The sequence below is a fragment of the Nycticebus coucang genome, chromosome 12, assembly GCF_027406575.1.
Source record: "Nycticebus coucang isolate mNycCou1 chromosome 12, mNycCou1.pri, whole genome shotgun sequence".
Taxonomy (NCBI): Eukaryota; Metazoa; Chordata; class Mammalia; order Primates; family Lorisidae; genus Nycticebus; species Nycticebus coucang.
In genome coordinates, this window is record NC_069791.1 from 18,644,471 (window position 1) to 18,654,008 (window position 9,538).

Sequence of the window (9,538 nt, forward strand, 5' to 3'; positions counted from 1 at the left end):
GTCATAGCTTATATGTCAAGCTTAACTCCAGGAATACAGAAGAGGCAACACTGACAATGTAAAAGTGATTTTGAAGTCAATCATTTTCTAATTCTATTTAATAATAACAGTAGTACTTAGTAACTACTAACTTAGTACAGTTAGTAATCACTGTAGTAATTACAGCCATTAATATTTACTGAGTTCTAAAGCATGCACTGTGTTAAACATCACACATACATTATCTCATTTAATCCTCAGCTAATGATGGAGGTATAATTTTGTAGTTAAAGAAATGAAGCTAGAAGAGTTTACATAACTTATCCAAAGTTAGATAATAAAATTACCCCTTTTAACTAATCAACTGTGCCAGTGATTCTCAAAGAGTGGTCTCTAGATCAGTAATTTTTCAACCAGTGTGCTGTAAGAATCTTAGGTGTGCTGCAAAAATTTTTAAAGATCATTAATTAAATTATTTTTGAAAGAAATTCAAAGCACGGTGAGAATATTCTTTTTTTACTTTTTTTTGATCAATATACTTTAACTATAGGTTCAAGTGTGCTGTGAGATAAGAAAGGTTGAAAAACACTACTGTAAATATTGCCCACTATCCTCTGCTTTTTTTTTTTTTCTCTTTGGAATTCTTCATTTAGGTTTTCACAAAATACAAAGCTCAAAACATAATCGTCTACGTCCACCACAAAATAGGATCAAGTAAGTGGTTAGCACATAAACATAGCGATCTTTTCCATTTTTAAAAATATAAATAACAAATGTTCAAGGTTTTACAACTTTCTCCTGTGTGTGTGTGTGTGTCTTTAAGGCTTTATGTTGCAGACCCTTCATTAACGGTACCTGTACCCCATGGTCAGGAGACACTGCCCCCCCCCAACAAGGCCACTGTGGATACATTCCTGAGGGTAACACACACTGATCCATGTTCCTCCGCTGTTAAAACCATCAAACACCCTCCAATCAGTTAGAGTTTCATTAACTCTCTTCCTGCTACAGAGCACTAACAAAAAGGGGACTGTCCAGCAGCATTCAGCTCTCAGTCAATCATGGAGGGCCAGAAAGGAAAACCAGGCTTCCTCCAAAGAGGATTCCTCTCCTTTTACCCCGAAGAGCCCCCCAAACCTATATAGTTTAAATTGTGGTTCGTACTGAAACATTTTTCAGATTCAATAGTGTTGAGAGAAATGGTGATTTTTGGTTGGGTGCTTCTGAAGAGGTTAAAGCGGAGAGGATAATGTTGGCAAAGTGCTGCTGAAAGTACAGCCTCCACCAGGCGTGGCTTCGCTGGTGAGGTCTGGGGGCAGGGCGACGGCCCCCACTGTAGGAATGAAATTGGACAGCAGGCTCTCCAGCAGACACTTGACCTGCTCCTGGCCCAGCTTGATCTTGTTGTCCAGCTTCCGCTGCTCCATGAGGAGTGCAGACTTCATCTTCACGAAGTTCTGGTAATCCTAGAGCTGCTCTGCAGACAGGTAAGTGGCCAGGATGTCCAGCACCATGCGCTCCCTCTGTCCAGGTTCTCCTTGAGCGCCCGGGCGTCCTCATGCTGGCCAGCCAGGATCTTCCATTTCTCGTTGAGGGAGCTCCTTTTTTCATTACTGGCATCTTCTCCAAGGCTGCTAAGGACATTCTCAACCTGGGCCAGACACCCCAAGAGGGACAGCAGCAGGTTCACCACCTTGTCCGAGTCCCCTACGAACATCGTGTACTTGTCGAGCTTGTTGGGCTTGCAGAGCTCACTGATCAAGGCCTCCACCTCCTCCCCCAGGGCATTATTGAGCTTGATGTCCATGAGCAGGCTCCCCTTGGCCTTCTGGAGGGTCTCGAGCTTGTGGGTGAGGCTTTCGATGAGCTCGGCCTTCTTTTCGTTGACATCTGCCTGCTCCTCTTCCTCATTCAGCTCTGCTGGCATCTCCTTGATCTTGTTCAGCAGCTCGGTCTTCAGGGCAGACACACTGTAGTAGGCAGGGCATTTGACCAGTGCGCTGGCCGCCTCCTTCTCTTCACTCTTGCCTTCATGTCCTGGGAAGCTGACATCTCCCTGCATGGCCTTCCTCTTTATGCCGTTTTCCCTCAGCAAGTTCACATCTCTGGCAAGTTCCATCAGGTCTATGGTTGTCTTCATTCTGGAGTCTGGATCCAAAATGTCTGCCAGAGATTTGTCTTGGTGGACAATTTCCTTGGCCAGAGCCTCTGTTCTGATGTCTTCTGAACTGACTTTCTTTTCGAAACCCTGAGTTCCTCCACCAACAGAATCGTGGATGAGGCTTTGAGTCCAGACAGGAGCCAGCTGCCCCAGGCTTGGCTGCTTGCTGAGAGGCCTGGCAGGTTGAGGCTAAACTCCCACAAAAGAGGGTAGCTTGGACTAGCTGGCCTCTGAGACCTTGATGGAAGTCTGGGGTCTGGAAGCCAGCATCTGATCTCCTACCAGGTGGGCTGCACCAGGCACATGCCTTTCCCTGCAATTGTCACCTTGGAAAATTTGCTGGGGCTGCTGGCTGGCTGTGGCTCTGGACCTGCTCATCCAGCTGCTCCTCACACACAGCTGGGGGAGGAGGCAGGGGACAGCTGTCCCAGCTCCCCACTGGGGTCTCCTGGCTCAGGGGAGGAGGTGGAGGTGGCAGAAGAGCTTCAAATGTGGGGATGGAGGTGGTTGTGGGGTGCACATCCCTCACAAACACCTCGTGGTCATCCTCTTCCGGAGGTGGGGGGCACTCCCGCAGGACTGACTCTGATATCCGGAGAGAGATCAGCCCTGAGTGCTGGGAGCCCCAATAGGTGTGTCTGGGTCCGAAGTGCTGCATGAACTCGGGGGAGACTCTGCCGCTGTGTACAGTGCTTCAGGTTTGCAACGTGGAGGCTGAGGGCTCCGCAGGAGGACTGTTCTCTCTGACCACAGGGGCCCACTTCACCTGAGAGGCCGCTGAGGCAGCAAAACCCTCTTCTTCCCCCCGTCCTCGGGGCTGCTGACCTCACAGCCTCCTGGGCTGGGAGGCTGGGCCAGGGTATGACCATTGCTTCTGTGGGTCCCAGCAAGGGAGCAGGGCGGAAGAGGCTGTCGCCCGGCCTGACCATCCCTTCCACCTTGGTCAGTAGTAGCCTGTGAGCAGTAGCTGGGGGCAGCAGGTGAAGGCAGTGGGGAGCCAAGTGGGATCAGTGGCTCGGCCCTGCTGTCTGTGTGCTGCCCGTGTGTCCCTGCTGGTAGCGGTCTGGAGCAGGCTGTCCTGCTGGCTGGCCTCTGATGGTCCAGGGTTCCAGGGAAATCACTAGGAACTGAGGAGCCCCAGTGAGGGCGAGGCTGGTGTAGGAACAGCGGCGTCTCTCCTCTGCCTCTTTCTGAACAACTGAGTGACCGCGGTCCAGGACCAGTCACGTGACATGGACCCTCCATAAGGCTAAAGCCGTTGTCTTCCCGGAAAAGAACATCCTGGTGCTTCTTGTCTGCGGCCGGCGATGACCTGGACCTCAAGTGGACAGGGACTGCCAGGACGTCCAAGTGCTCCGACAGGTCCTCGGCCGACGTGGACTTCCCGGCCCTCCTGGCCGCAGCCCGCCAGAAGCATGGCTCCCCAGGGGTCTTTCCCACCCTCTCAGCGCTCCTCGGTCCATTAGCTCCGTTGAGCATCTCCCTGCGGGGTTGGGGGTCCCCGCGCCGTCGTTTCCCAAGGCAAGCTCCCGCAAAAGAGCTGCTGCGATCTACGGGAGTCCATCGACTGTCTGTGACCGCGATGGTGGGCAGTAAGGCGGCGTCCCTGCGGGGCTGCCCAGCCTGGAGGCGGAGGCCAGGCCGGAGCCCTCGGGCGCTGTGGGGCTGGGGTGGAGGTAGGTGCTCTGGGTGCGCTCGCGCAGCCCGGGCTCCAGGGGGCCGCAGCCGGCTGCAGAGGCGGGCCGCTTGCCGGTCTTGCGATGGACGTAGTCGGCCAGGGCGTTCTCCAGAAACTGCTTCAGCTGGGGCCCCGATAGGCTGAGCGCGGAGCAGGCCTTGCTTTCGCGCTCGAAGGCGCGGCGGGGTGCGGCCCTGGCTCGGCCTCCTCGGAGACCCCCACCTCGTTCATCTTCTCGGGCTCCGAGTACGAGCGCTTCTTTTGCTTGGGGTCGGGCGCCGGCGCGCCCCTCTGCAGGGCCCAGGCGGCGCAGGCTTGGCCAGGTCGCCCTCGGCGGGGGTGAGGCTGTGCCGCTCCCGCCGGGTGTGCAGGGACGACGCGGCGGGCGCATCGGGGCTCCGCAGCCCCACGTGGGCCGAGGAGGGCCGCGGCCGCCAGGGCCTGGACGCCGCGGGTGCCTCCAGCTCCAGGTCGCTGCGACGAAAGGAGGTGGCCCACAAGACACGGGACTGCGCCTCCTTGATGCTGTTCCAGTAGGCGCGGCTGAAGGGGGCATCTAGCAGGGGCGACTTGGGCATGGTGGGGCTGTCGTCCGGCCACTCGACCTCCTGCTCGGCCTAGCTGAAGAGCTGAAAGGTGCTCTGGCTGCGGAGGAGGCGACTGTCAGGGCTCCGGGGCTCGCGGCTCCTGAGCAGAGCGCCAGGGCCGCCGTCGGCTGCCTTCCTGGGCTGCTGGCCGCAGGGCTGCCAGGTTGCCTCTTCCGACCTGGGCTCCCCATTGTAAGGGGGTTCAGCGGACTCGGGGAACTGGGTAGCGCCTCGAAGTCGTTCCTGGAAGTTTTGGAAGTTGGGCCTGTCCTGCTGGGCCTGTATTTATGGTCGTAACTGGAGCTGCCCACACCCGGGGGTCTCTGGCTCCCCTGCTCTCGCTGCTTGATCTTGGACACCTCCAGCAGGGAGCAGTGAGGCCTCCCGGCGGGGCGCTGCCTGAGCTGAGGCCCGGCCAGCCCAGGCCCGGCGACTGCTGGGGCTGGGGGCTGGACAGCTCTTCGTACCTTGGGTCTGAACTGTGGAAAGAGGTCCAGGTACTGGCTCGTCCCTCGGGCGCCGGATAGGACACCAGCCCATCCAGATGGCTCCTGCGGTCAGGAAGGGCTTTCCTTCCTGCGTCTGCCGCATTGGCAGTGACTGCACTGGTGGGCCTGCCCCCGGGGGAATCCTGGGCTCCCCCTCTTAGCTCCAGGCCATTTTGCCTTCTTAGACTCTCGGGAATGTTCTGGAGAGAAGAGAAGGATGACTTGGTCTTGCCGAAGTTGCTGGACAGGCTCTGGCCTAGGCCTTCTCTCTCCAGCCTCTGAGGGAGGTTGGCGTTGTGGTCTTCCTGGAAGTCCTCCTCCCAGGGCTCTGAGAGCCTGGACAATCTCTTGTCTTTGCCATTTGCCAGGCCTGTGGGGATCTGAGGCTGTAGTGATTGGGACATGGTTTGTTGCTGGGGGTGCGTTCTTTCTCACAGGGATGTAGGCTGTTGCCTTGGGGAGGTGTGAGATGTCTCTTTAGGGAGGTTTCCTCCTTGTTTACAGGCACTGAAGAAAAATGGACTTTGGAGGGGACACACTTGGCTGTAGTTCCCAGTTTCCTCTCCTCTGGGGACAGGGAGTCACGTTCTGGGGGCTGGTAGAAGGCAACCCCTGGCCTGCTAGGTAGGCTGTGGTTCCCATTCTCATCAAAGGCAGCCACCTTGTTGCCAGCCCCTGGGGGGCTATATAGCCACTCTCTTTGGCCAGCACAGGGTAGAGCCACCCGTTACTAGTCATGGAGGGCTGAGGTGTCTGGGCAAGTGTGGCTCCACAGAAGGGACAGGGTAGATGCTAGCAGGCAGCAGAGGCTGGCCGGGGGTGCGGGGTGCTGGCTTTTGGGGGTAGTCATGTTTGGGCTTCGCTGGGGGCTGCTCTCCGGACTCTTCTTTGGCATCGTGTGCAGCTGCGCATTTTAGGGAGCCTGAAGGGTTTGTCTGAGGCTGCTTGTGGTGTGGGAAGGCTGCGTAACTGTCACTCTGAGCTGGAGGCAAAGGTTTGCCAACTTTAGGAGGAGGCAGGTTGTCAGTGGTAGAATCCAAAGAACTGGGGCACTGCTTGCTCCAAGTCGGTGGTGGCGCTCCCTTGCCCTGAGGAGCATGATACCATTTATCGTAGCCCTGACTTGCTGATGCTAGGGCCTCCCTACCTGGAAGAAACAGGGCCGAAGAGTTCACCTCATACCCTGCTGAGACTCCCCTCTGGGTGTCATAGACTGTCTTGACATAGGGGATGTCTGCCTGCCTCCTCCCCTCTAGGAGGCCACCTTGAGCAGAAGTAGTGTCCATGAAGAAATCGGCCTGGGAGAATATTTTGTGAGGCGGACTCCCCCAGGCAATTGAAGCAACACCAAAAATACATTACTGGGATCTCATCAAACTAAAAAGCTTCTGCACAGCCAAGAACACAGTAAGTAAAGCAAGCAGACAGCCCTCAGAATGGGAGAAGATATTTGCAGATACCTGCAGATATTTGAAGATGACCTCCAACAAAGGTTGGAGGTCAATATACCTCCAGAATAATAACCAGAATCCACAGAGAACTCAAACGTATAAGCAAGAAAAGAACAAGTGATCCCATGGCAGGCTGGGCAAGGGACTTGAAGAGAAACTTCTCTGAAGAAGACAGGCGCATGGCCTACAGATGCATGAAAAAATGCTCATCATCCTTAATCATCAGAGAAATGCAAATAAAAACCACTTTGAGATATCATCTAACTCCAGTAAGATTAGCCCATATCAGAAAATCCCATAACCGTGGATGTTGGCGTGGATGTGGAGGAAAGGGAACACTTTTGCACTGCTGGTGTGAATGCAAACTAATACTTTCCTTTTGGAAAGAAGATTGGAGAACACTTAGGGATCTAAAAATAGACCTGCCATTCAATCCTGCAATTCCTCTACTAGGTATATATCCAGAAGACCAAAATCCTTTATAACAAAGATATTTGCACCAGAATGTTTATTTCAGCCCAATTCATAATTGCAAAGTCATGGAAGAAGCCTAAGTGCCCATCGAGCCATGAATGGATTAATAAATTGTGATTTATGTACACCATGGAATATTATGCAGCCTTAAAAAAAGATGGAGACTTTACCTCTTTCCTGTTTACAGGATGGAGCTGGAACATATTTTTCTTAGCAAAGTATCTCAAGAATGGAAGAAAAAGTATCCAATGTACTCAACCCTACTATAAAACCAATTTATAAACACCCACACTTCCATACGAAAGCTATAACCAACTACAGCCCAAGATGAAGGGAAAGAGGAGGGGTAGGGGAGGGGTGGGAGAAGGATGGGAGGAAGAAGGGTAATTGGTGGGACCACACCTATGGTGCATTTTACAAGGGTATGTGTTAAATCTACTAAGTGTAGAATATAAATGTCTTAACACTGGCTCGGCACCTGTAGCTCGAGCAGCTAAGATGCCAGCCACATACACCAGAGCTGGCAGGTTGGAATCCAGCCTGGGCCTGCCAAACAACAATGACAACTACAACCAAAAATAGCCGGGCATTGTGGCGGGTGCCTGTAGTCCCGGCTACTTGGGAGGCTGAGGCAAGAGAATTGCTTAAGCCAGGAGTTGGAGGTTGCTATGAGCTGTGACTCTACGGCACTCTACCTGGGGCAACAGCTTGAGGCTCTGTCTCAAAAAAAAAAAAAATAAATAAAAATAAATAAATAAATAAATAAATAAATGTCTTAACACAATAACTAAGAAAATAAAGTGAAGGCTATGTTAACCAGTTTGATGAAAGTATTTCAAATTGTATATAAAACCAGCACATTGTACCCCATAATTGCATTAATGTACACAGCTAAAAAAAAAAAGAAAGAAAAACACTACTGTAGACCAGCAACATTAGCATCACCTGGAAGCTTGTTAGAAATGCACACTCTCAACTTCACCCCCACCCTGATCAGCTGAATCAGAAACTCTAGGGGTGCGGCCCAGCAGTCCACGTTCTACACACCATCTCCAGGTGATTCCAACGTCCACTGACCTTTGAGAAGCTCTGCATGTAGTAGGCTGCATTTTAAAGAAGTATTGAACATTGAATAACATTAGTTGCTCAATTAAGTAGATCCCATAACAAGAGAACTACCAAGCACACTACGAGGCCCACAGTGATCATTATTTTATAATGTTTTTTCTACAATATTAATATTCATCATATGTACATGTTGTGAAGTTAGATTATTACAAATTGTGCCTGAACTGCCATCAGAGCTAAACATTCTGTTTTCTGAGTGGGGCAGAAGGAATTTCAGCCCATTGTATTCAGAAAGGAAAACTAAGGTAAAAGTGAATAAATTCTATTTTTTTAGCTAAAATCTAATTCCATATTCTGTATTTCTCAAAATGTCCATTGATTTATCTAGATTTCAGGGTAGTCAGAAATTCATATATTTTGCAACATTCTTTTGAGTAAAACTAAAAAGGAATATTGATGGTGGTAGTCTGAGCAATAAATTGAGCCTAACATTTGGTGACCAAAGAGATTTAACAACTTTTAAAATAATAAAAATAGCAGTTACCATTAATAATATTTTAATGAAAATTTTAATTGATACAGAATAATTTTATGTGATATTTGGATAACAGGATATACTCGATATGTGCATATGTTTTAAGATCAAATCAGAGTAACTGGGATATTCATCACTTAACATATTTATTATTTCTTGATGTTGGCAAAAGTCTCCTCTAGCTATTTTGAAATCCTCTGTTTGTTGAACACTAGGACTCCATCCCTGACTCCCCCAAACCTTCCCAGCCTTGGCTAACTACCATTCTACTCTCTACCTCTACCAGATTAACTTTTCTAGCTCCCACATATGAAAAAATATGCGATGCTGTTTGTCTTTCTATGCCTGACTTATTTCATTTTACGCAATGTCCTCCAGTTTCGTCCATGTCACTGCAAATGACAGGATTTCATTTTTTATGGCTGAATAATATGCCACGGTGCATATATGTTATGGTTTCTTCATCCATTCATCTACTGGTTTTCTTTGTTGGGGAATGAAGCCAACTTGCTCTATTCCACCATTTTGGAACCCAAAATCTGCCTTATCTGTTCAACAATGGACACTTAGGTTGATTCCATATCATGGCTATTGTGAATAGTGCTGCAATGAACATGGGAGCTCAGATACCTTTTCAAAACATTGGTTTCCTTTCTTTTGGATATACACACTGCAATGGGATTCCTAAATATTTAGTTTTTTGAAGACCCTCCATACTATTTTCTATAGTGGCTGTACTAATTTACATCATTCCCACCAACAATGTACTAGCATCCTTGCTAGCATTTGTTACTTTTTGATAGTAGCCTATTTTAATAGAGTAGTTTAATGGATGCTATCAATGATATAATTTGGAGGGATATTTTGTGATATTTATATTTGTGAATTTATATTTTCATAACTTACAAAATATCCCTCTCATCTCATCCTTTTGCCTTTTCTTAACCTCTCAGTTTTTGCAAAATCTTGCACATGTGTATGGCTCAGAAATCCAGGAGTAATGGGAAGTTACCACATAGGAAAAGAAGGAAAACTCCCTGCTATTTAAGATTTATTAACATGAAACAAAATGGCAACACTTCGGGAGGCTAAGTTATCTTAGTGGTGCTGTGTGGAA

At 49.7% G+C, this 9,538-nt stretch overlaps 1 pseudogene; it reads right to left on the reverse strand.

Moving 5' to 3' along the window:
* Nucleotides 1-1,200: 1,200 nt before the first annotated feature.
* LOC128561486 (protein Shroom3-like) lies at nt 1,201-6,179 on the reverse strand (annotated as a pseudogene).
* Nucleotides 6,180-9,538: the final 3,359 nt, after the last annotated feature.